This window comes from Oncorhynchus kisutch, unplaced genomic scaffold, assembly GCF_002021735.2.
Source record: "Oncorhynchus kisutch isolate 150728-3 unplaced genomic scaffold, Okis_V2 scaffold1144, whole genome shotgun sequence".
NCBI classification, from domain to species: domain Eukaryota; kingdom Metazoa; phylum Chordata; class Actinopteri; order Salmoniformes; family Salmonidae; genus Oncorhynchus; species Oncorhynchus kisutch.
Genome location: NW_022263089.1, coordinates 1 through 25,626, shown reverse-complemented (window position 1 = coordinate 25,626; position 25,626 = coordinate 1). Strand labels below are relative to the sequence as shown.

Below are 25,626 nucleotides of genomic sequence, written 5' to 3'. Positions count from 1 at the left end.
TAAGAAAATGACTGTAAAAACTGTTCAATCCACGTGAATTGATGAGGAATTTAAAAAATGGTATGATGAAGAGGGAGGCAAAAGAGATGGCATATAGGTCTGGCTGAATAACTGATTGGCAAACCTATTGCAAATTGAGAAATCATGTGACTAAACTGAATAAAAAGAATAAAGTACACAATGAAACAAAGATAAATGACATGAAGAATGATAGTAAAAATCTTTGGAGCATCTTCAATGAAATTTTGCGCAAATAAAATCTACAATGACAAGTCACTGGTGTCTGACAACGTGGATGGAAAATTGAGGATAATAGCAGCCAATATTGCCATTCCTATTTGCCTTGTCTTTCTGATTACCTTAAGTTACATGGCCTCTTATGCTAATTCTGTAGTGGTATTGTTAGAGTGGGGTAAATATGAAGATTTTGTTGGTGTGCCAGGCAGGTATTAATCCTAGTTATTAAAGTTAGTTATTACCTATTATAACATTATTATTATTGTTATTAAATATTATTATAACCGAAAGGATGAGAGTGGAATAGATAGAGTAGCGCTTCCAGGTAGTCACCGGGAAGTCATTTCAATTAACATGTGTGCCTTTTTAGAAGTTAAGTTGTGGAATTTCTTGCCTTATGAATTCTTTTTGGGATAGGGGGCAGTATTTTCACGTCCGGAGGAAAAACGTTCCCAAAGTAAACTACCTGCTACCTGCCCAGAAGCTAGGATATGAATCAAATTGGTAGGTTTGGATAGAAAACACTCTAAAGTTTCTAAAACTGTTAAAATAATGGATGTGAGTATAACATAACTTATTTGGCAGGTTAAACCCCAAGGACAAACCATCCAAGAGGAATTTTTTGTTGTTGAGGTGACTGTTTTCAAAAGTTTTTTTGTGGAACTTTTCTGTGGCACTTGGTTGCAGTTCCTATTGCTTCCACTAGATGTCAACAGTCTTTAGAAATTGGTTGATGTTTTTCTTTAGAGAAATGAAGTTCGGCTATTCAGAACGAGGGTCCAGCCTAGTGCTCTCTAATGTTTTGATGCGCGCTCCAGGTCACACGCTTCACGTTGTTTTTATCCGGTATTGAACACAGTTTATCCCATCTTAAATTTTCTCGATTATTTACGTTTTAAAATACCTAAAGTTGGATTCGGAAAGTTGTTTCAAATGTTTGGACAGCGTTTACAGGTAACTTATTAGATATTTTGTAGTCATGTTGGGCGAGTTGGAACCAGTGTTTTAAAAAAATCAATTTTTTATTTTTATTTTTTATTTTTTTACCTTTATTTAACCAGGTAGGCAAGTTGAGAACAAGTTCTCATTTACAATTGCGACCTGGCCAAGATAAAGCAAAGCAGTTCGACAGATAAAACGACACAGAGTTACACATGGAGTAAAAACAAACATACAGTCAATAATGCAGTATAAACAAGTCTATATACAATGTGAGCAAATGAGGTGAGAAGGGAGGTAAAGGCAAAAAAGGCCAAGATGGCAAAGTAAATACAATATAGCAAGTAAAATACTGGAATGGTAGTTTTGCAATGGAAGAATGTGCAAAGTAGAAATAAAAAAATTATGCGCCCAAATAAATTGACATTTTGGAGATATAACGACGGAATTAATCGAACAAAGGGACCATTTGTGATGTTTATGGGACATATTGGTGTGCCAAAAGAAGAAGCTCTTCAAAGGTAAGGCACGAATTATATTGTTATTTCTGAGGTTTGTGTCGCGCCTGGCGGGTTGAAATATGATTGTCGTGTGTTTGTTTGATGGGGTGCTGTCCTCAGATAATCGCATGGTTTGCTTTTGCCGTAAAGCCTTTTTGGAATCTGACATGGTGGCTAGATTAACAAGAAGTTAAGCTTTGCACTTGTGAATGCATGAAAGTTAAATATTTCTAATAAAATATATTTTGCACTCTGCAATTTCACCGGATGTTGTCAACGTTCCGCTAGCATGTTTTAATGTGTTTTAACCTTTTGGTACTACTCCTCCCGGATCCGGGAGAATTGTCATCAACTACACTAATTAGCATAACGCAACGGACAAAAAATCTTACTAGAAAATATTCATATTCATGAAATCACAAGTGAAATATAGTGAAACACAGCTTACCCTTTTGTTAATCACCCTGTCATCTCAGATTTTGAAATGATGCTTTACAGCCAAAGCAAGACAAGCATTTGTGTAAGTTTATCGAAAGCATAGCATAGCATTATGTCCAGCTAGCAGCAGGGAGCTTGGTCACGAAAATCAGAAAAGCAATCAAGTTAAATTGTTTACCTTTGATGAGCTTCGGATGTTTTCACCCACGAGACTCCCAGTTAGACAGCAAATGTTAATTTTGTTCCATAAAGATAATTTTTTATAGCCAAAATACCTCCGTTTATTCTTCACGTTTTGTTGAGAAATCCACCGGAAGTTGCGGTCACGACAACGTCAAAATTAGATCCATAATATCGACAGAAACATGGCAAAGTTTTTTATAATCAATCCTCGAGGTGTTTTTCAAATATCTATTTGATAATATATCAACCAGGACAATTGGCTTTTCACTAGGAGCGAGAGGCACAATGGCCGCCTTTGTCTATTACGCACAAATCAATCTGAGAGCCACCACCTGACCACAGACGCAATGTTGTCGTTCACGCTCATTTTTCAAAACAAAAGCCTGAAACTATGTCTAGTGACTGTAGACACATTAGGGAAGCCATAGAAAAAGGAATATGGTTGATATCCCTTTCAATGGTCAATAGGGATGCATAGGAACGCAGAGGTTTCAAAATAAGAGTCACTTCCTGATTGGATTTTTCTCAGGCTTTCGCCTGCAATATCAGTTCTATTCACAGACAATATTTTTACAGTTTTGGAAACTTTATAGTGTTTTCTATCCTAAGCTGTCAATTATATGCATATTCTAGCACCTGGTCCTGAGAAATAGCCCGTTTACTTTGGGAACATTATTTTTCCATAAATTAAAATAGTGCCCCCTAGTTTCAAGAGTTAATGTGCCATAACAGGTTTTAATGTGTTTGAGCCAATCAGTTGTGTTGTGACAAGGTAGGGGGGGGGTATACAGAAGATAGCCCCATTGGTTTAAAGACGAAGTCCATATTATGTCAAGAACAGCTCAAATAAGCAAAGAGAAGCAACAGTCCATCATTACTTTAAGGACCACCACAAGAATGGAAGACCCAGAGTTACTTCTGATGCATAGGTTCATCAGCCTTACCAGCCTTAGAAATTGCAGCCCAAATAAATGCTTTAAAAGTTCAAGCAACAGACACATCTCAACATCATCGGTTCAGAGGAGACTGCGTGAATCAGGCCTTCATGGACAAATTGCTGCAAGGAAACCACTACTAAAGCACACCAATAAGAAGAAGACTTGCTTGGGCCAAGAAACACGAGCAATGGACATTAGACAGGTGGATATCTGTCCTTGGGTCTGATGAGTCCAAATTTGAGATTTTTGGTTCCGAGCGTCATGTCTTTGTGAGACGAGGAGTAGATCAACAGATTTATCTCCGCATGTGTGGTTCCCACCGTGAAGCATGGAGGAGGAGATGTGATGGTGTGCGGGTGCTTTGCTGTTGACAATGTCAGTGATTTATTTATTCAAGTCACACTTAACCAGCATGACTACCACAGCATTCTGCAGCGATATGCCATCCCATCTGGTTTGGGCTTAGTCCCACTGTCATTTGTTTTTCAACAGGACAATGACCCAACACACCTCCAGGCTGTGTAAGAGCTATTTGACCAAGAAGGAGTGCTGAATCAGATGACCTGGCCTCGACCTCACCCAAATCGAGATGATTTGGGATTAGTTGGATCGCAGAGTGAAGGAAAAGCAGCCTACAAGTTCTCAGCATATATGGGAACTCCTACAAGACTTGGAAAAGGATTCCAGGTGAAGCTGGTTGAGAGAAAGCAAGGGTGGCAACTTTTGAAGAATAAAATATATATTTTATTTTAGCACTTGTGGTTACTACATGATTCCATGTGTTTTTTAATAATTTTGATGTCTTCTCCATTATTTTACTATGTAGAAAATAGTCCAAATAAAGAAAAACCCTTGAATGAGTAGGTGAGTCCAAACTTTTGTCTGGTACTGTACATTAATTTCCCTGACAACAGCTCCAGTGGACATTCCTGCAGTCAGCATGCCAATTGCCCGCTCCCTCAGAGATCTGTGGCATTGTTGTGTGACCAAACTGCACATTTTCGAGTAGCCTTTTATTACCCCCAGCACAGGGTGCACCTGTGTAACAATCACGCTGTTCAATCAGCTTCTTGATATGCCACACCTGTCAGGTGGATGGATTATCTTGGCAAAGAATAAATGTTGACTAACAGGGATGTAAAAAATTCTGCAATCTTTTTTTTCAGCTCATGAAACATCCAACACTTTACATGTTGCGTTTATATTTTTGTTTATTGTAGTTACTATCAGTTTTAGGAACATTTACCCAAATATTTCACCTTATTTTTTACTTTACCCAAAATATGACCTCAGCGATAATCAAAATGTTGAAAATCTGTGAATGTCTAAATAAGAAATTGGTCCATTTAAACAGCAATGTGTCGAACCCTTTCAACAACGGGGAGATGTTACTGATGTGCTTTGTATCTTCGACGTAAAAACAAGTTTTGGACTTCCACACAAAATTACTTCTTTAGTTATTTTATGTTTAAGGAAGTGTGTAGGTCACATTCTGTATCATACAGCTATGAAAGTTATATATTTAGAACCACCTGTTCAATTGGAATCCAGCGACGTCTGTGTCTTCAGTGTGCTAGAACTGTCTAGGTTTTTGTGTTCTGACTTGTAAAACAGGATGAATAAAATAAAGTAATGTAAACATAGCAGTATTACCAGGAAGCTCTACATTTGTTTTAAAATCACACTAATATTGTTAAAACTGGCCTCAGGTTATTGAGAGTTCTGATTTAGGATTTACCCTCGGAGCAAGGTTGTTTTATCATGTGGTTTCATTCGGGTCTCTATTTAAAAATAACACTATCTTTGGCAGGAGAAAGACCAGACTCAGAGGAACCAGAGCCAGGGACGTCCAAACCAGCAAGACGACACCAGTGCTCCCACTGTGGAAAGAGTTTTAACCAGAAAGCACACCTGAAACAACATGAGAGAATACACACAGGAGAGAAGCCTTACCACTGCTCCCAATGTGGAAAGTGTTTCAACCATTCAGGGAAGCTGGAACAGCATGAGAGAATACACACAGGAGAGAAGCCTTACCGCTGCTCCCAATGTGGAAAGTGTTTCAACCGGTCGGGGAATCTGAAACAACATGAGAGAATACACACAGGAGAGAAGCCTTACCACTGCTCCCAGTGTGGAAAGTGTTTCAACCAATCGGGGAAGCTGAAACGGCACGAGAGAATACACACAGGAGAGAAGCCTTACCACTGCACCCAATGTGGAAGGTGTTTCAACCACTCGGGGGCGCTGAAACAGCATGAGAGAATACACACAGGAGAGAAGCCTTACCACTGCTCCCAGTGTGGAAAGTGTTTCAACCATTCAGGGAAGCTGAAACAGCATGAGAGAATACACACAGGAGAGAAGCCTTACCACTGCTCCCAATGTGGAAAGTGTTTCAGCCATTCAGGGAAGCTGGAACGGCATGAGAGAATACACACGGGAGAGAAGCCTTACCACTGCTCCCAGTGTGGAAAGTGTTTCAACCATTCGGGGATGCTGAAAGAACATGAGAGAATACACACAGGAGAGAAGCCTTACCACTGCTCCCAGTGTGGAAAGTGTTTCAACCATTCAGGGAAGCTGAAACAGCACGAGAGAATACACACAGGAGAGAAGCCTTACCACTGCTCCCAATGTGGGAAGTGTTTCAACCAGAGAGTACACCTGAAACAACATGAGAGAATACACACAGGAGAGAAGCCTTACCACTGCTCCCAATGTGGAAAGTGTTTCAACCATTCAGGGAAGCTGGAACAGCATGAGAGAATACACACAGGAGAGACGCCTTACCGCTGCTCCCAATGTGGGAAGTGTTTCAACCGGTCGGGGAATCTGAAACAACATGAGAGAATACACACACAAAAAAAAGCTCTGTAATGGAAAATGTTAATTGTTTGTGTGTCCACATAACTGAGTATGTGACTAACCTTATGAAACTGTCCTATTATCTCCTGTTCTTGGGAGTATCATCCTGTGTTGCAAACCAATTTGCACCTGTGTCCTTGTATGAATAAAGTCCCTCCCAGGAACAGGAAACTATAAAGATATGTGCTCATCACCCAATGCTTCAGGAATTCAGACTGTCTACACTGCGCTGTGTAACTCTGTTATTCTCTCTGAATCTTGGTTTGACTTGGACTCCAGCAGATCCTTATTTTATAATATCCACCACAACTCTCCCACGGATTGCTATTTATCATTGTCTCAATGAAGAGTTCTTTGTTTTACTTTCCTGGGGGCATTTACAAGCCTCCCACTGGTTGAATAAAGGTTTTTTCCCGTTTTTTTCTGGAGGGAAGATCAGGTTAATATTGCGGAAAGAATGTTGCTTCCAATGTAATTGTCTGCATCATTTCCAATCCCCCATATTTTTGGGTAAATATATATATCCATACACGCATGCATATATATACACATATATACATACACATACCTGTATAGACATACATACTTTTTAAAGAATATACCTTTATTATTATCCCCCGCAAACCCTTCCGCCGATCCCCCAATTGGAGTAAACTAATAAACACTTCTGCTTCTACCTTCAATCCATACATCTTATACACACTCTACAGACACAGTCTACTTTACAATAGTTCTCTCTTGTTTGTTCTTAGTCCTTCCTCTATTTCTGATGTCCATCCAGTTTGATTTCTATTTGTAACTGTGCTATTTCACACAAGCTCCGAACCTTTATACATTCTACAGATCCCTTATGCCCTACATTGTTTATCTTGTTATTAGTCCCACCCTTCAGCTCCACTCAACCCCTCCCATCTGTCTCTCAACATCCATTTCGGATTTCTACTTGCCATATATTTTTCAACTGTGCTGTGATGCTTCACAAAATAATTGAACCTTCCTATTCTCATAGCTTCTACAGATTGTAAATTACAAATAAACATTTTTGCTAAAATAATGATTATATTATTGATTGATTGACTATGGCTTTTCAAATCACCCAGTATTGCTATCTGTAGTGTTAGTTCTAGGCAAATGTTGCAATTCTTCAGCCATTCCTGGACCTGTGACCAAAAATGAGCTACATATGGACAATACCAAAATAAATGATCTAATGACTCTGCCTCCTCACAGCAGAATCTGCAGAGCTGGGAAGATTGTATCCCCCATATATATATATAACATTCTATTAGTTGCAAGAATTTTGTATCGTAATTTATATTGAAAAATGTGAAGTTTTGAATCCGGTGTTGTTTTGTGTATCAATTCATAAACCATGTGCCATGGAATGGGTACATCGAACATCTCTTCACAACCATTTTGCAATTTATGGCACTTTATGGCACAGCTGTCAGTTTTTTGGTCCTTAAATGAAATTGGTGAATGTTTTTATTTATCACACTTTTCTTTAACCATTTATGTTCTTTAATACAGGGCCGACATACAAGCTCCTTACTTTTATCCCCTTCTACTTGCCTCTTCCATTTTTGTGGTAATGCTGCAATTAATTGGTTGTAATTTTGGGTAGAGCAGACATGTCCATATGTCTGTGTTAGCTGCATGTGTGACATAACTCCCCCAGTCCTATTTATGATGTCATTCACTAAATTGATACCTTTTTTTTAAATGTCTTCGATAAAAACAGTTTTTTTAATCAATTAGTATATTTGAATTTAACCACAATATTTGTTGTACTATTTATTTGTTGAATAAACGTTGTTACCCGATTGATGAGATTATTATGGGTGAGAGCAATTAATATTTTATTTGTCAAATGGCAACCAAGCATCGGTCATCATGTCACCAGAATAAGACCCTCAAAATGTATTGGAAAGGAGCATCAAGCTCATCACATGTAGTTTCACCACCCTGTGAAGTTCATAACTTATTTCATCTGTAGCCTAATAAACTACATGGGTTCCCGAATCGTAGTGGGGGAACCACACAACATATCATCACGTTACTCCAAGTTAACTAAGATGTGATGGTTATTATAAAAATATTTGCGCATAAAGGAGTTTCCACAGCCATTTCTCGCTTTCAACATTTTTACTGACACAAAAAGACAAACAAATTGTCAAACGAAGTAACAAAATGTCGCCATGTACAAGCATATCCTGTTTCCATCAGCCGGGTCATTACTTTTGAAATGGTTGGATCAATATCCATCTTCATGATGTGGATGAAGCCTGATTTGGAATGTCTGAGTAGTTCTATATGATGTCATAATACACCCCTCTGATAGTGATACATTTGCTCCATTGTTTCCATGTCAGTTGGTTTCCCACTCTGATGATTTATATCTGACAGAGGGGCTTTAAATGAATAGTATGGTGACATCTTAGTGGGGCTTGAAGTAAATAGGATTATTAATCATAAACTCCTATAGCAACAATACACTGCAGCTTTGACATCAAGAAGAGAATGGGCTGATGGGTGGTGGTGCTACTCTATAGGTAAGGCTGTCCAATATGAATGTTCAAAACACACAATAAACAAATTGTATATATTTATATTCCAGACTCTGACATTCCTCGTTCTACCATTTCAATAATTCTAAATCCTTAAAATAAATTGTAGGGAAAATAAGTAGGTCACACAAATGACTATTTCTAAACAAAGATAATAGACAAGTAGAATGGGACAGGTTTCTTATACTATCTTTACTTACTCAGTGAAGAGACTCCGGGGATGGTGATGAAGGCTGTAGGAATGAAGATCAGACAGTGAAGAGACTCCAGGGATGGTGATGAAGGCTGTAGGAATGAAGATCAGACAGTGAAGAGACTCCAGGGACGGAGATGAAGGCTGTAGGAATGAAGATCAGACAGTGAAGAGACTCCAGGGACAGAGATGAAGGCTGTAGGAATGAAGATCAGACAGTGAAGAGACTCCAGGGACAGTGATGAAGGCTGTAGGAATGAAGATCAGACAGCAATTCTGGTCCTGTGGTCAGGTGGGGGAGTGGTCGATCCAGACAATGATTGTGAGGAAGCATGCGGGGAACAGGCTCCTTTCTACTACTATTCTGGGGTCTGGATACATGCCAACAAAGACTACAACTGCTTCAAACAATGGGAGAGGCTACCATTGACCACCACACTTTCTTTCATAACCAGGAAGCCCATGTTGAGCCATCAGTGTTCTCACTATGGAAGAGGGAGCAGGAAGACGTCATCCAGGGACAAGGACAAAGGTGCAGCACTGGTGTTAGTAGCTGATGACAGAAGTGACAGCCTGGACACAAAACAAAGTTTGGCGCGATCAGTGTTGTTGAGCAGAGAATCAACCAGATTGATTCACAGTCAGTGTTGTTGAGCAGAGAATCAACCAGATTGATTCACAGTCAGTGTTGTTGAGCAGAGAATCAACCAGAGAATCAACCAGATTGTCCAAGTTGAAGTTATTCAGGTGCATAATACATTTGATATGTTTAATTCTGTTTTATTCAATTAGAATAATTTACTCTGAATGAGAACAATCACATCTGTGAGCTTTATGCATTATAACATCGATTGATGACGTTGACAGATTTGTAGTAAAACCAGGGTTGGAGTAAAATCCATTTAATTTCCAGTCAATTCAGAAAGTAAACCAAATTCCACATTTTCCTAATTGAAAACCATAGAAGAGAATTGGAATTTTCAGTTTACTTCCTGAATTTACTGGAATATTCTAAAATTGATTAAATTGGGAGGTTTTCCTCATGAATCTGCACAACAACACCCTATAATGACGAAGCAAAAACAGGATTTTAGAAATGCATTTAAATATTAAAACTGAAATATCACATTTAAATAAGTATTCAGAACCTTAACTCAGTGCTTTGTTGAAGCACTTTTGGCAGTGATTATAGCCTCAAGCCGCCTTGGGTATGACACTACAATCTTGGCACCCCTGTATTTGTGGAGTTTCTCCCATTCTTCTCTGCAGATCCTCTCAAGATCTGTCAGGTTGGATGGAGAGCGTCACTGTGCAGCTATTTGCAGGATTTCTTCAGAGTTGTTCGATCGGGTTCAAATCCGGGCTCTGGCTGGGCCACTCAAGGACATTCAGAGACTTGTCCCAAAGCCACTTCTATGTTGTCTTCGCTGTGTGCTTAGGGTCGTTGTCCTGTTGGAACGTGAACCTGAGGTCCTGAGTGCTCTTGAGCAGGTTTTCATCAATTATCTCTCTGTACTTTGCTCCGTACATCTTTCCCTCGATCCTGACTAGTCTCCCAGTCCCTGCCGCTGAAAAATATCCCCAATAACACCATGATATTGCCATCACCACGATTCACCGTAAGGATGGTGCCAGGTTTCCTCCAGACCTGACGCTTGGCATTCAGGCCAAAGTGTTTAATCTTGGTTTCATCAGATCAGAGAATCTTGTTTCTCATGGTCTGAGAGTCCTTTAGGTGCCTTTTGGCAAACTCCAAACAGACTTTCATGTGCCTTTTACTGAGAAGTGGCTTCCGTCTGGCCACTCTACCAAAAAGGCCAAATTGGTGGAGTGCTGCAGAGATGGTTGTCCTTCTGGAAGGTTCTCCCATCTCCACAGAGGAACTCTTGAGCTCTGTCAGAGTGACCATCGGGTTCTCAGTAACGTCCCTGACCAAGGCCCTTCTCCCCCAATTGTTCAGTTTGGCTGGGCGGGCCAGCACTAGGAAGTCTTGGTGGTTCCAAACTTTCCATTTAAGAATGATGGCGGCCACTGTGTTCTTTAGGACCTTCAATGCTGCATATTTTCTTAACACTTATTTTTCTTATCTACGTTGTTGGTTAAGGGCTTGTCAGTAAGCATTTCACGTTAAGATCTACACCTGTTGTATTCAGCGCATGTGACAAATAATATTTGATTGTAACTAAATATGAAGTATGTCAGTTTCAATGTTACGGTCTTTGATTCAATTATATGTTTGAAACTCAAGCTGTGTGTGTTTATCTGCGTCATTCCTTGATCATTCCTTGTGGTCCTGTAGCTCAGTTGGTGGAGTATAGTGCTTGTTAAACCAGGGTAGTGGGTTTGATTCCTGGGACCACCCATATGTAAAGTGTTTGCACACATGACTGCAAATCCCTTTGGATAAACATGTATGCTAAATGGCAGATATATCCACTGATTATACCAAAAATTTGGAACAACTTCCTAATATGGAGTTGGACCCTCCCCTTTTCCCCTCAGAACAGCCTCAATTCATTGAGTTATGGACTCTTCAAGCTGTCGAAAGTGTTCCACAGGGATGCTGGCCCATGTTGACTCCAATGCTTCCCACAATTGTGTCAAGTTGGCTGGGTGTCCTTTGGGTGCAGTGGGGTCTCCTCAGAGGAGGAAGGGGAGAACCATCGTGCTCAGTTATTTTCAGAAAAATAAAAATGGCAAAATATTTAAAAGTGGTCCTTTTTAGATGAAACCATACTAAATATAATCACGTCACCAAATAATTTATTAAAACATACTATTTTGCATCCTCCTCTGGGTACATTGACTTCAATACAAAACCTAGGAGGATTATGGTTCTCAAGGCTTCCATAGACTTACACAGTTATTATGACAACTTCCGGAGGACATCCTCCAACCCATCAGAGCTCTTGCAGCATGAACTGACATGATGTCCAACCAATGAAAGGATCAGAGAATGAATCTAGTACTGAAAGCATAAGCTACAGCTAGCTAGCACTGCAGTGCATAACATGTGGTGAGTAGTTGACTAAAAGAGAGAAAAATACAATAGTTGAACAGTTTTGAACAAATTATTTCATTCCAAAATGAAGGAGAAGCGAGAGAGAGATATTTCGTCATTTATTTTCCACTTTCAGTTTCACTTACTTAGCTAGCAAATGCAGCTATCTAGTTTAGTCTACTCAAACACTTGGCTCAAACAAAGGGATGCTATGTTAACTAGCTGGCTATGACTATCCAACACAACACTGGAACTCTTCCAAGTCAAGGCAAGCTTTTGGTTTTACTAATTTATTGCCACTGGGACCCGCCAAGGTAAGTGCTAAACTGCTTACTGACTGTACACTGTAACGGTACTGCATGATTGTAGCAGGTTTACTAACGAGTTAGTTCTATTAGCTCTGTTGACTATGATGTTATTTTAGCTAATATGGTGACAACAATGTAAGCTGTGTGTAGCAGTTATGAAATGGTTTGGCTTGGAAAGGTTTTTTCTCCTGGTCACATACAGCTGATGTGTTATGCATTGAAGTACAGAAACAAAGGGAGAAGGTGATAAGAGGAGAGCACATAGATCCAAGAAGGAATACAACGTGTCTGTAATGAAAGTGAACTGTGTTTATGCATGATCAGGGGTGTATTCATTCCGCCGATTCTGTTGACAAACGTTTAAATGGAACAAAACGGGGATAAACATGCCTGAATTTGTCCAGTGATATCTCTATTTCAGCTAGATGCAGGCGAGAGTGTGCAAGGCAGTATTGAATGTGTCACTGTCTGCCATCGCAAAATTTTCTCTCGACCTGTGTGAACCTACATTCTAAACTTTCATTCATAGGCTAGGTTGCTACCTCATGATGGGTATAGGGACATTTAGAGTATCATGTAGTAGCCTAAACTTGTTGCTGTTACATTGAACAGGGTGAGTGAAATATGAATGACAGTCGTCCAATATGCTGTAATAGAATTAAGGCCATGCTCATGAAAAAAACAAATTGTCCTGCCTCATCTTAAACGGCACAAACCACCACTGTTTGGGTGGTGGACCACTCTTGGTACACATGGGAAACTGTTGAGCTGAACAACCCAGCAGCGTTGCAGTTCTTGACAGGGAATAGTATGGTCACATGTAGATAAAAAAGAATGTGAAAAATTAACAGAGAAAATGTTTATCAACACACTACCTATTCATATAAGTATTTATTAATCATCTACATATTCATATTGAGCTTCTACGTCTGTGTACAGGAACGTATTATTTGTAAGACGTAAGAGAAAATATATCAGCTCATTGTTAAGTTATTATGACGTTCTTTCCAATAAGTATACTAACTGTTTCCAAATTGCGTTACCCACTCCAGCCAGCAGATGGCGATGAGCGTCTTTCAGGTGATGATTCTTCCGTGACGTATAATGGACTGGACGGACGCTTCTTCAGGAACAACAACGCGGCTACTCTTTCAACCACGTCGGTAGCTTGCTAGCCAACATAAAAGTGAAAGATTGACGCTTTAGACCATCTTAATGTACATAATCTAATCTCAGTGTTTTACACAGAGTTCTTTTGACGTATTAACTAGTTAATATTTGCAAACTTGTTAAAGATTGATGCTGAGCCTAGCACTAGGCTAGTCGCTAATGCTAGCTAACTATCTAGCTAACATCCCTGACCATGAGTTCATTAAACTACTCATCCCTGCTATAGAAGAGGAGGTCTGCTGTTTGCAGAAAGAAGCTCTGGCGCTGAACATTGAAGAAGAGGATGAGGTTACAGTGAAAGAAGAGAAAGAACCTTTTAGAATGAAAAAGGAGGAAGATGAGACTGTTATAGTGAAGGAAGAAGATGCTGTTATAGTGAAAGAACATTTCAGAATGAAAAAGGAGGAAGAGGAGGCTGTTATAGTGATAGAAGAGAAAGAACCGTTTAGAGAGGAAGAGGATGCTATCTCAATAAAGGTGAAGGAGGAGGAGACAGAATATCAGATTACCACCAGTGAGTACTGTCTTCAACAGGGACACAAACTATGCCGTTGTTGAACTAATGTGCGGTTTTAAAGTGTTATTCTACTGAAGTTCTACACTTGAATATGTTGTTCAGTACTGTAGGAATTGTTAAAGGGTCGATCTGCCATTGGTTCATATATTTTAGGGACTTTTAAATTCGATGTATTGAATTCTCCATGTGGTCTACATAAAAGTTCCCCTCATCTAGTATAACAGGCTTTTAAAATTCAATATTGAAGCATAATCTCTACTTAAAATATCAAAGGGACATATTCATGCCTCTTGTAAGACCCTATGATTTTATTAGACGGTTATAAGTTTACTACTCATTTTGATGTTCTCATTAACACAGGAGAGAGACATGACTATGGTGGATCCTCTGGGAAGAAGCATCAACAACATCCTGATGCTGACGAGGAAGAGAAGAGTCTCTCCAGATCAGAACACAAGATGGTACAGCTTGGTCTGGTCTAGCATGCAGCTTGGTCTGGTCTTGCTCTCTCTGGGTCTGGTCTAGCTCTCTCTGGGTCTGGGCTGGGTTTCTGTAAAGCACTTTATGACAACAGTGACATCAGCATCCATAATGATATGTGTCTGTGTCCCATCTTTATGGTTACCAGGACAACGCTAGCCCTTCCTCCCTCCTGGAGTCCCTGTGTCGTGCCTCTCCCGGTAGCGCCTTACTGCTGGGTATGAAGAGGTTGTCTGTGCTGCTGGTGGACTGCAGGAAAACAACGGGGCTGAGTGGAACTGTGAGAGGAGGAGAAGAGAAGAAAGGATCAGATTTGAAACATCAAAGTAAGTGCTGTAATTTAGTTTGAACAAATTAAATAGATCTGGTATCTGTTACCAGGACAACCAGCAGAGTTCTGTTAGTTGACATGAAGATGGACTGGTATCTGTTACCAGGACAACCAGCAGAGTTCTGTTAGTTGACAGGAAGATGGACTGGTATCTGTTATCAGGACAACCAGCAGAGTTCTGTTAGTTGACAGGAAGATAGACTGGTGTATATGGATGTTATGAATATCATAACACTGAAAAAGGATTCTGCCAATGAAAAGAGAGAAACCAATAGACCATATAAAACCTTGATGAAAGTTAGCTTTGGAGAGAAAGTTTCAAGATGATCCAATGTAAGGTGCTTTTTTTACAAAAACTATTCCTTAAAACATTATGGATGTTACAGTCAACCCCCCTATCTTTACAAGACTGTAGAACAGGCAAACTAAACTCAAGACTTTGGTAATTAATTAACTGGTACTGAAGAAAAGCTGTGATCAGGCTGCCCACTCAAACGAAAGCTTCAAACTGTAACCAGTGCTGGCGACCTGGTTCAGGTTATCTATCAACTTACCAGGGTAGTGACAAACAGTAGAGGAATGAAATCATCAACATGGTTTGATCATATCTTTACTAATGCTGCAGAAATGGGTTGTAAAGCAGTATCCAGATCCATCAGATGTAGTGATCACAATATAGGAGCCATGTCTAGGAAAACCACCGTTCCAACGGCTGGGACTAATATTGTGTATAAGAGGTCATACAATTTTTTGTAGTGATTCCTATGTTATTGATGTAAATAATATTTGTTGGTCTGTGGTGTGTAATGATGAGCAACCAGACACTGCCCTTGACACATTTCAAACTGCTTATCCCAGTTACTAATAAGCAGCACCCATTAAGAAAATGACTGTAAAAACTGTTAAATCCACGTGGATTGATGAGGAATTACAAAATGGTATGATGAAGAGGTAGGCAAAAGAGATGGCATATAGGTCTGACTGAATAACTGATTGCAAATTGAGAAATCATTTGACTAAACTGAATAAAAAGAAGAAACTACACAATGAACCAAAGATAAATGACATGAAGAATGAAACTTATTGTAACGCTCAATGAGTGAATGGGTGTGGAGTCAGGCGCAGAGAGCAGAGGATATGGGGAAAAACACGCTTTAATGTCCAACCAAACAAGGTACAAATGGTAACACCAAACATAGGCGTAAATAAACTCCATTTAAGTCTTAACTCTGGTAAAATATCTGGACAGCAAAATAAAAACAACAGACACGAACACCTCTCACAAAACAGGAGACAAGCAAACAGAAGACAAGCCCACACAAACAGAAGACAGCCCCACACGAACAGAAGACAGCTCCACACAAACAGAAGTGTGCGAAGCGAACTTACCACCCTAACAACCAAACAATGAACAGGTGAAAACAATTAGACAAAACCAAACGAAAAAGGATCGGTGGCAGCTAGTAGACCGGCGACGACGACCGCCGAGCGCCACCCGAACGGGGAGTGGAGCCACCTTCGGTAATATTCGTGACACCTATTGCAAATTGAGATATGTGACTAAACTCAATATAAAGAAGAAACTACACTATGAAACAAAGATAAATGACATGAAGAATGATAGTAAAAATCTTTGGAGCATCTTCAATGAAATTTTGCGCAAATAAATAAATAAAATCAACAATGACAAGTCACTGGTGTCTGACAACGTGGATGGAAAATTGAGGACAATAGTGGCCGATATGGCCATTCCTATTGGCCTTTTCTTTAATTGAAGCCTACTAGAAAGTGTGTGCCCTCAGGCCTAGAGGGAAGCTAAAGTCATTCCACTACCCAAGAATAGTAAAGCTCCCTTTACTGGCTTAAATAGCTGACCAATCAGACTGTTACCAACCCTTACAATTTTTGAAAAAAAAATATTTGACCTGATACAATGCTATTTTACAGTAAACAAATATAGACTTTCATCTCATAGGGAAGTTCATTCAACTAGCACAGCACTTACAAATGACTGATTGGCTGAGAGACATTGATGATAAAAATGGCTTTACACCCCCTGCTATATTGTGGATAAAGAGTTTTTCTTTTAAAATGTAACCTTTATTTAACTAGGCAAGTCAGTTATAAACAAATAATTTTTTTCAATGATGGCCTAGGACTGCCTTGTTCAGGGGCAGAACGACAGAGTTTTTTACCTTGTCAGCTCAGGGTTTCGATCCAGCAATCTTTCGGTTACTGGCCTACCGCTCTAACCACTAGGCTACCTGCCGCCCCAGAGCTACCTGTCTAACAGAACACAGAGAGTGTTCTTTAATGGAAACCTGTACAACAAAATCAAGTTTGAATCAGGAATTCCCCAGGGCAGCTGTTTGGCACCTACTTTTTTCAATCTTTACCAACAACATACCAATGACATTTGAGTAAAGCCAGTGAGTCTATGTATGCGTTGACTCAACACTGTACATGTCAGCTACTACATCGACTGAAATGACTGCAACACTTAACATAGAGCTGCAGTTAGTTTCAGAATGGGTGTCAAGGAATAAGTTAGTCCTAAATATTTCTGATTACCTTAAAACCTCTTGGTGTTAGGGGGCAGTATTTTCATTTTTGGAAAAAAAAACGTCCCCGTTTTAAATGGGATATTTTGTCAGGAAAAGATACTAGAATATGCATATAATTGACAGCTTTGGATAGAAAACACTCTAACGTTTCCAAAACTGTAAAGATATTGTCTGTGAGTATAACAGAACTGATGTTGCAGGCGAAAGCCTGAGAAAAATCCAATCCGGAAGTGCCCCAGGTTTTGAAAGCGCTGCGTTCCAATGACTCCCTATATGGCTTTGAATGTACCATCAACGAGCTTATGCTTTTTACGTATTCCCCAAGGTGTCTACAGCATTGTGACGTAGTTTTGCGCATTTCTATTGAAGAATAGCCGTATGGGGGCACATTGCGTAAGTGGTCACATGGTGGCTCCGAGAGAGATTCTCGCGTAAAGTGCAGAGGTAGCCATTACTCCAATCGGTCCTTGAGAAAAAGGAATTGTCCCGACGGATATATTATCAAATAGATATTAGAAAAACACCTTGAGGATTGATTCTAAACAACGTTTGCCATGTTTTTGTCGATATTATGGAGCTAATTTGGAATATTTTTCGGAGTTGTGACCGCAATTTCCGGGCGATTTCTCAGCCAAACACGAAGAACAAATGGAGCTATTTCGCCTACAAAAATAATATTTTGGGAAAAAATGAACTTTGGCTGTCTACCTGGGAGTCTCGTGAGTGAAAACATCCGAAGTTCATCAAAGGTAAACGATTTAATTTGATTGCTTTTCTGATTTCCGTGACAAGTTTGCCTGCTGCTAGCAAGGCATAATGCTATGCTAGGCTATGATAAACTTACACAGATGCTTGTCTAGCGTTGGCTGTAAAGCATATTTTGAAAATCTGAGATGACAGGGTGATTAACAAAAGGCTAAGCTGTGTTCCAATATATTTCACTTGTGATTTTCATGAATAGGAAGATTTTTTAGGAAGATTTATGTCTGTTGCGTTATGCTAATTAGTGTCAGATGATGATAACGGCCCCGTTCACGGGCTGGGTGTCACTACAGGTTAAGTTACATGGCCTACTATGCTAATTCTGTAGCGGTATTGTTAGAGAGGGCTAAAGAAATATTTTGTTGGTGCGCAAGGCAGGTATTAACCCTAGTTATTAAAGTTAGTTATTACCTATTATAACATTATTATTTTAAAATATTATTAAAACCGAAAGGATGAGAGTAGAATAGATAGAGTAGCGCTTCCAGACACATTCTAAACATGATGGAGTATTAAAGGAGGACTGTAGCAACTAATGATGAAACATTATGGAGTCTTAAAGGAGGACTGTAGCATCTCATTTTGAAACATTATGGAGTCTTAAAGGAGGACTGTAACATCTAATAATGAAACATTATGGAGTCTTAAAGGAGGACTGTAGCATCTCATAATGAAACATTATGGAGTCTTAAAGGAGGACTGTAGCATCTAATGATGAAACATTATGGAGTCTTAAAGGAGGACTGTAGTATCTAATGATGAAACATTATGGAGCCTTAAGCTTTAATTTGTGGTATTGCACTTGTGAATGCATGAAAGTTAAATATTTCTAAAAATATATATATATTTTGCACTCTGCAATTTCACCGGACTTTTTTTTCAGCTCATGAAACATCCAACACTTTACATGTTGCGTTTATATTTTAGTTTTTTGTTGTTACTATCAGTTTTAGGAACATTTACCCAAAATATGACATCAGCGATAATCAAAATGTTGAAAATCTGTGAATGTCTAAATAAGAAATTGGTCCATTTAAACAGCAATATGTCGAACCCTTTCAACAACGGGGAGATGTTACTGATGTGCTTTGTATCTTCGACGTAAAAACAAGTTTTGGACTTCCACACAAAATGACTTCTTTAGTTATTTTATGTTTAAGGAAGTGTGTAGGTCACATTCTGTATCATACAGCTATGAAAGTTATATATTTAGAACCACCTGTTCAATTGGAATCCAGCGACGTCTGTGTCTTCAGTGTCCTAGAACTGTCTATTTTTTTGTGTTCTGACTTGTAAAACAGGATGAATAAGTAATGTAAACATAGCAGTAATTACCAGGAAGCTCTACATTTGTTTTAAAATCACACTAAGATTGTTAAAACTGGCCTCGGGTTATTGAGAGATCTGATTTAGGATTTACCCTCGTAGCAAGGTTTTTTTATCATGTGGTTTCATTTGAGTCTCTATTTAAAAATAACACTATCTTTGGCAGGAGAAAGACCAGACTCAGAGGAACCAGAGCCAGGGACGTCCAAACCAGCAAGACGACACCAGTGCTCCCAGTGTGAAAAGAGTTTTAAACAGAAAGCACAACTGAAAAAACATAAGAGAATACACACAGGGGAGAAGCCTTACCACTGTTCCCAGTGTGGAAAGGGTTTCAACCAGTCAGGGACGCTGAAACAACACGAGAGAATACACACAGGAGAGAAGCCTTACCACTGCTCCCAATGTGGAAAGTGTTTCAACCAGTCGGGGGAGCTGAAACAGCACGAGAGAATACACACGGGAGAGAAGCCTTACCACTGCTCCCAGTGTGGACAGTGTTTCAACCAGAAAGCACACCTGAAACAACATGAGAGGATACACACAGGGGAGAAGCCTTACCACTGCTCCCAATGTGGAAAGTGTTTCAACCAGAGAGTAAACCTGAAACAACACGAGAGAATACACACAGGAGAGAAGCCTTACCACTGCTCCCAATGTGGAAAGTGTTTCAACCAGAGAGTAAACCTGAAACAACATGAGAGAATACACACAGGAGAGAAGCCTTACCACTGCTCCCAATGTGGAAAGTGTTTCAACCAGAGAGTAAACCTGAAACAACATGAGAGAATACACACAGGAGAGAAGCCTTACCACTGCTCCCAATGTGGAAAGTGTTTCAACCGGTCGGGGGAGCTGAAACAGCATGAGAGAATACACACGGGAGAGAAGCCTTACCACTGCTCCCAATGTGGAAAGTGTTTCAACCAGTCGGGGGAGCTGAAAGAGCATGAGAGAATACACACGGGAGAGAAGCCTTACCACTGCTCCCAATGTGGAAAGTGTTTCAGCCAGTCGGGGGAGCTGAAACGGCATGAGAGAATACACACAGGAGAGACGCCTTACCACTGCTCCCAGTGTGGAAAGAGTTTCAACCGGAAAGAGAACCTGAAAGCTCATGAGAGAATACACACAGGAGAGAAGCCTTACCACTGCTCCCAATGTGGAAAGTGTTTCATCCGGTCAGGGGAGCTGAAACGACATGAGAGAATACACACAGGAGAGAAGCCTTACCACTCCTCCCAGGGTGCAAAGCTTTTGCCCATTTAGGAAGCCTGAAAGAACACATTAGACTGCACACAGAGGAGAAGGCTTAGAAAAGCTCCGACTGTGGGAAAACATATTACTCATAACAGTGATTTAAACGTCATTAGAGAATCCACACAGGAGAGAGAAATTACTTCTCTTAGCGTGTATGTTGATATTTCACATCACATTGACTTAAAATTCATCAGAGGACATACACAGTGCTCCCGTTGTCTTATATTGTTGACTGACAATGTGTTTACCTGTCTTTACCAGATTGAAATTAAATGGTACAGGGTATACTCAAACATATATTTGTTTGTTTTATTAGAAAACATGAATTGAATATGGAGTCTGTCAGTTTTGAATATAAAGGAGATCAGGTTTCCCTTCTTTTAAATTGTCCTTTTTTTTAAACGCTTTGTGTGTGTTTAACTGGGTGTGGTCATTCCTTCCTCCAGCAACTACAGATAATCAAGTGATATTTGGATGTGATGCATTAGTTCCATTGTTGACATTTGCATTGTTGGCCCACTGATTATTTAATTAAATGAAAATGTTCAGACTCTGTAATGGAAAATGTTAATTGTTTGTGTGTCCACATAACTGAGTATGTGACTAACCTTGTGGAAACTGTCCTATTATAGATCTCCTGTTCCTTGGGACTATCATTATGTGTTGCAAACCAGCTGCACCTGCACCTGCATCCTTGTATGAATAAAGTCCCTCCCAGGAACAGGAAACTATAAAGATATGTGCTATCACTCAATGCTTCATAGATTCAGACTGTCTCCACTGCGCTGTGTAAACTCTGTTATTCTCTCTGAGCTCAGAAATAAAGAATCTTGGTTTGACTTGGACTCCAGCAGATCCTTATTTTATAATATCCACCACAACTCTCCCAAGGATTGCTGTTTATTATTGTCTCAATGAAGAGTTCCTCTTCCGACTTTCCTGGTGGCATTTACAACCTCCCACTGATTGAATAAACGCTGTTACCGAATGATGAGATTATTATTTTATTTGTCAAGCAAGCATCGATCATCATGTCACCAGAATAAGAACCTCAAAATGTATTGGAAAGGAGCATCAAGCTCATCACATGCACTTTCACCACCCTGTGAAGTTCATAACTTATTTCATCTGTAGCCTAATAAACTACATGGTTTCTCAAGTCATAGTGGGAGGACCACACAACATGTCATGTGACTCCAAGTTAACTTTTTTATTTTATTTTATTTTACCTTTATTTAACCAGGTAGGCAAGTTGAGAACAAGTTCTCATTTACAATTGCGACCTGGCCAAGATAAAGCAAAGCAGTTCGACAGATAAAACGACACAGAGTTACACATGGAGTAAAAACAAACATACAGTCAATAATGCAGTATAAACAAGTCTATATACAATGTGAGCAAATGAGGTGAGAAGGGAGGTAAAGGCAAAAAAGGCCATGATGGCAAAGTAAATACAATATAGCAAGTAAAATACTGGAATGGTAGTTTTGCAATGGAAGAATGTGCAAAGTAGAAATAAAAAATAATGGGGTGCAAAGGAGCAAAATAAATAAATAAATAAAATTAAATACAGTTGGGAAAGAGGTAGTTGTTTGGGCTAAATTATAGGTGGGCTATGTACAGGTGCAGTAATCTGTGAGCTGCTCTGACAGTTGGTGCTTAAAGCTAGTGAGGGAGATAAGTGTTTCCAGTTTCAGAGATTTTTGTAGTTCGTTCCAGTCATTGGCAGCAGAGAACTGGAAGGAGAGGCGGCCAAAGAAAGAATTGGTTTTGGGGGTGACTAGAGAGATATACCTGCTGGAGCGTGTGCTACAGGTGGGAGATGCTATGGTGACCAGCGAGCTGAGATAAGGGGGGACTTTACCTAGCAGGGTCTTGTAGATGACATGGAGCCAGTGGGTTTGGCGACGAGTATGAAGCGAGGGCCAGCCAACGAGAGCGTACAGGTCGCAATGGTGGGTAGTATATGGGGCTTTGGTGATAAAACGGATTGCACTGTGATAGACTGCATCCAATTTGTTGAGTAGGGTATTGGAGGCTATTTTGTAAATGACATCGCCAAAGTCGAGGATTGGTAGGATGGTCAGTTTTACAAGGGTATGTTTGGCAGCATGAGTGAAGGATGCTTTGTTGCGAAATAGGAAGCCAATTCTAGATTTAACTTTGGATTGGAGATGTTTGATATGGGTCTGGAAGGAGAGTTTACAGTCTAACCAGACACCTAAGTATTTGTAGTTGTCCACGTATTCTAAGTCAGAGCCGTCCAGAGTAGTGATGTTGGACAGGCGGGTAGGTGCAGGTAGCGATCGGTTGAAGAGCATGCATTTAGTTTTACTTGTATTTAAGAGCAATTGGAGGCCACGGAAGGAGAGTTGTATGGCATTGAAGCTTGCCTGGAGGGTTGTTAACACAGTGTCCAAAGAAGGGCCGGAAGTATACAGAATGGTGTCGTCTGCGTAGAGGTGGATCAGGGACTCACCAGCAGCAAGAGCGACCTCATTGATGTATACAGAGAAGAGAGTCGGTCCAAGAATTGAACCCTGTGGCACCCCCATAGAGACTGCCAGAGGTCCGGACAGCAGACCCTCCGATTTGACACACTGAACTCTATCAGAGAAGTAGTTGGTGAACCAGGCGAGGCAATCATTTGAGAAACCAAGGCTGTCGAGTCTGCCGATGAGGATATGGTGATTGACAGAGTCGAAAGCCTTGGCCAGATCAATGAATACGGCTGCACAGTAATGTTTCTTATCGATGGCGGTTAAGATATCGTTTAGGACCTTGAGCGTGGCTGAGGTGCACCCATGACCAGCTCTGAAACCGGATTGCATAGCAGAGAAGGTATGGTGAGATTCGAAATGGTCGGTAATCTGTTTGTTGACTTGGCTTTCGAAGACCTTAGAAAGGCACGGTAGGATAGATATAGGTCTGTAGCAGTTTGGGTCAAGAGTGTCCCCCCCTTTGAAGAGGGGGATGACCGCAGCTGCTTTCCAATCTTTGGGAATCTCAGACGACACGAAAGAGAGGTTGAACAGGCTAGTAATAGGGGTGGCAACAATTTCGGCAGATAATTTTAGAAAGAAAGGGTCCAGATTGTCTAGCCCGGCTGATTTGTAGGGGTCCAGATTTTGCAGCTCTTTCAGAACATCAGCTGAATGGATTGGGAGAAGGAGAAATGGGGAAGGCTTGGGCGAGTTGCTGTTGGGGTGCAGTGCTGTTGTCCGGGGTAGGAGTAGCCAGGTGGAAAGCATGGCCAGCCGTAGAAAAATGCTTATTGAAATTCTCAATTATGGTGGATTTATCAGTGGTGACAGTGTTTCCTATCTTCAGTGCAGTGGGGCAGCTGGGAGGAGGTGTTCTTATTCTCCATGGACTTTACAGTGTCCCAGAACTTTTTTGAGTTAGTGTTGCAGGAAGCAAATTTCTGCTTGAAAAAGCTAGCCTTGGCTTTTTCTAACTGCCTGTGGTATAATGATTTCTAGCTTCCCTGAACAGCTGCATATCACGGGGGCTGTTCGATGCTAATGCAGAACGCCATAGGATGTTTTTGTGTTGGTTAAGGGCAGTCAGGTCTGGGGAGAACCAAGGGCTATATCTGTTCCTGGTTCTAAATTTCTTAATGGGGCATGTTTATTTAAGATGGTTAGGACTAAGATGTGAACTAAGATGTGATTGTTATCATTAGGAGTTTCCACAGCCATTTCTCACTTAGACATTTTTACTGACACAAAAAGGACAAACAATTGTCAAACGGAGTAACAAATCGTCTGTCAGCATTTATAAAAGTGTACAGGCATATCCTGTTTCCGTCAGCCCGGGTCATTACTTTTTGAAATGGTTGGATCAATATCCACCTTCATGATGTGGATGAAGCCTGATTTGGAATGTCTGAGTAGTTCTATATGATGTCATAATACACCCTCTGATAATCAAGTGATATTTGGAATGTCTGAGTAGCTGATATCCCATTTTATGGGGTCACTCCACAGTTAAGGCTGTACATGCCTATACAAAGTCTACACTTGCTCCTTTCATATTTATTTTGATCCTTATAAACTCCCAGTCCCTGCCAGTGACAACCATACCCATAACATGATGCTGCCACCACAATACTTATTGTGTGGTTAATGTGTGGTCTATCTCCAGGTCATCAGACTGTTAAATAGTCACCTCTAGCCGGCCTCCACCCAGTACCCTGCCCTGAACTTAGTCACTGTTACTAGCCGTCTACCACCCAGTACTCACTCCACCCTGTATTCTAGTCAAGGCTCATCCTATATAACTACTGCTGCTGTACACACCTTTTATATTCATAACGGTCCATAATGTCTAGACACACCATCATATACATTTTAAACTAATTGTATATTTTATATTTCCAGAATCTGACATTCCTCGTTCTACCATTTCAATATTTTCTAAATCCTTCAAATGAATTGTAGGGAAAATCAGTAGGTCACACAAATGACTATTTCTAAACAAAGATAATAGACCAGTAGAATGGGAGAGGTTTCTTATACTATCTTTACTTACTCAGTGAAGAGACTCCAGGGACGGTGATGAAGGCTGTAGGGAATGAAGATTCAGACAGTGAAGAGACTCCAGGGACGGTGATGAAGGCTGTAGGAATGATCAGATCACAGTGAAGAGACTCCAGGGACGGTGATGAAGGCTGTAGGAATGAAGATCAGAGAGTGAAGAGACTCCAGGGGCGGTAATGAAGGCTGTAGGAATGAAGATCAGACAGTGAAGAGACTCCAGGGACGGTGATGAAGGCTGTAGGAATGAAGATCAGACAGTGAAGAGACTCCAGGGATGGTGATGAAGGCTGTAGGAATGAAGATCAGACAGTGAAGAGACTCCAGGGATGGAGATGAAGGTGAAAACCTTGTGAAGACTTACAGAAAACATTTGACCTCTGTCATTGCCAACACGGGTATATAACAAGTATTGAGATAAACAATGTGATTTTCTGGATTTTTTTTCTCATTTTGTCTGTCATAGTTGAAGTGTACCTATGATGAAAATTACAGGCCTCTCTCTA

The 25,626-nt window shown here is 40.3% G+C and overlaps 1 pseudogene; it reads left to right on the top strand.

The window, feature by feature from the left end:
• Window positions 1-20,864, top strand: part of LOC116364987 (zinc finger protein 271-like) — a 37,485-nt pseudogene extending 16,621 nt beyond the window's left edge.
• Window positions 20,865-25,626: the final 4,762 nt, after the last annotated feature.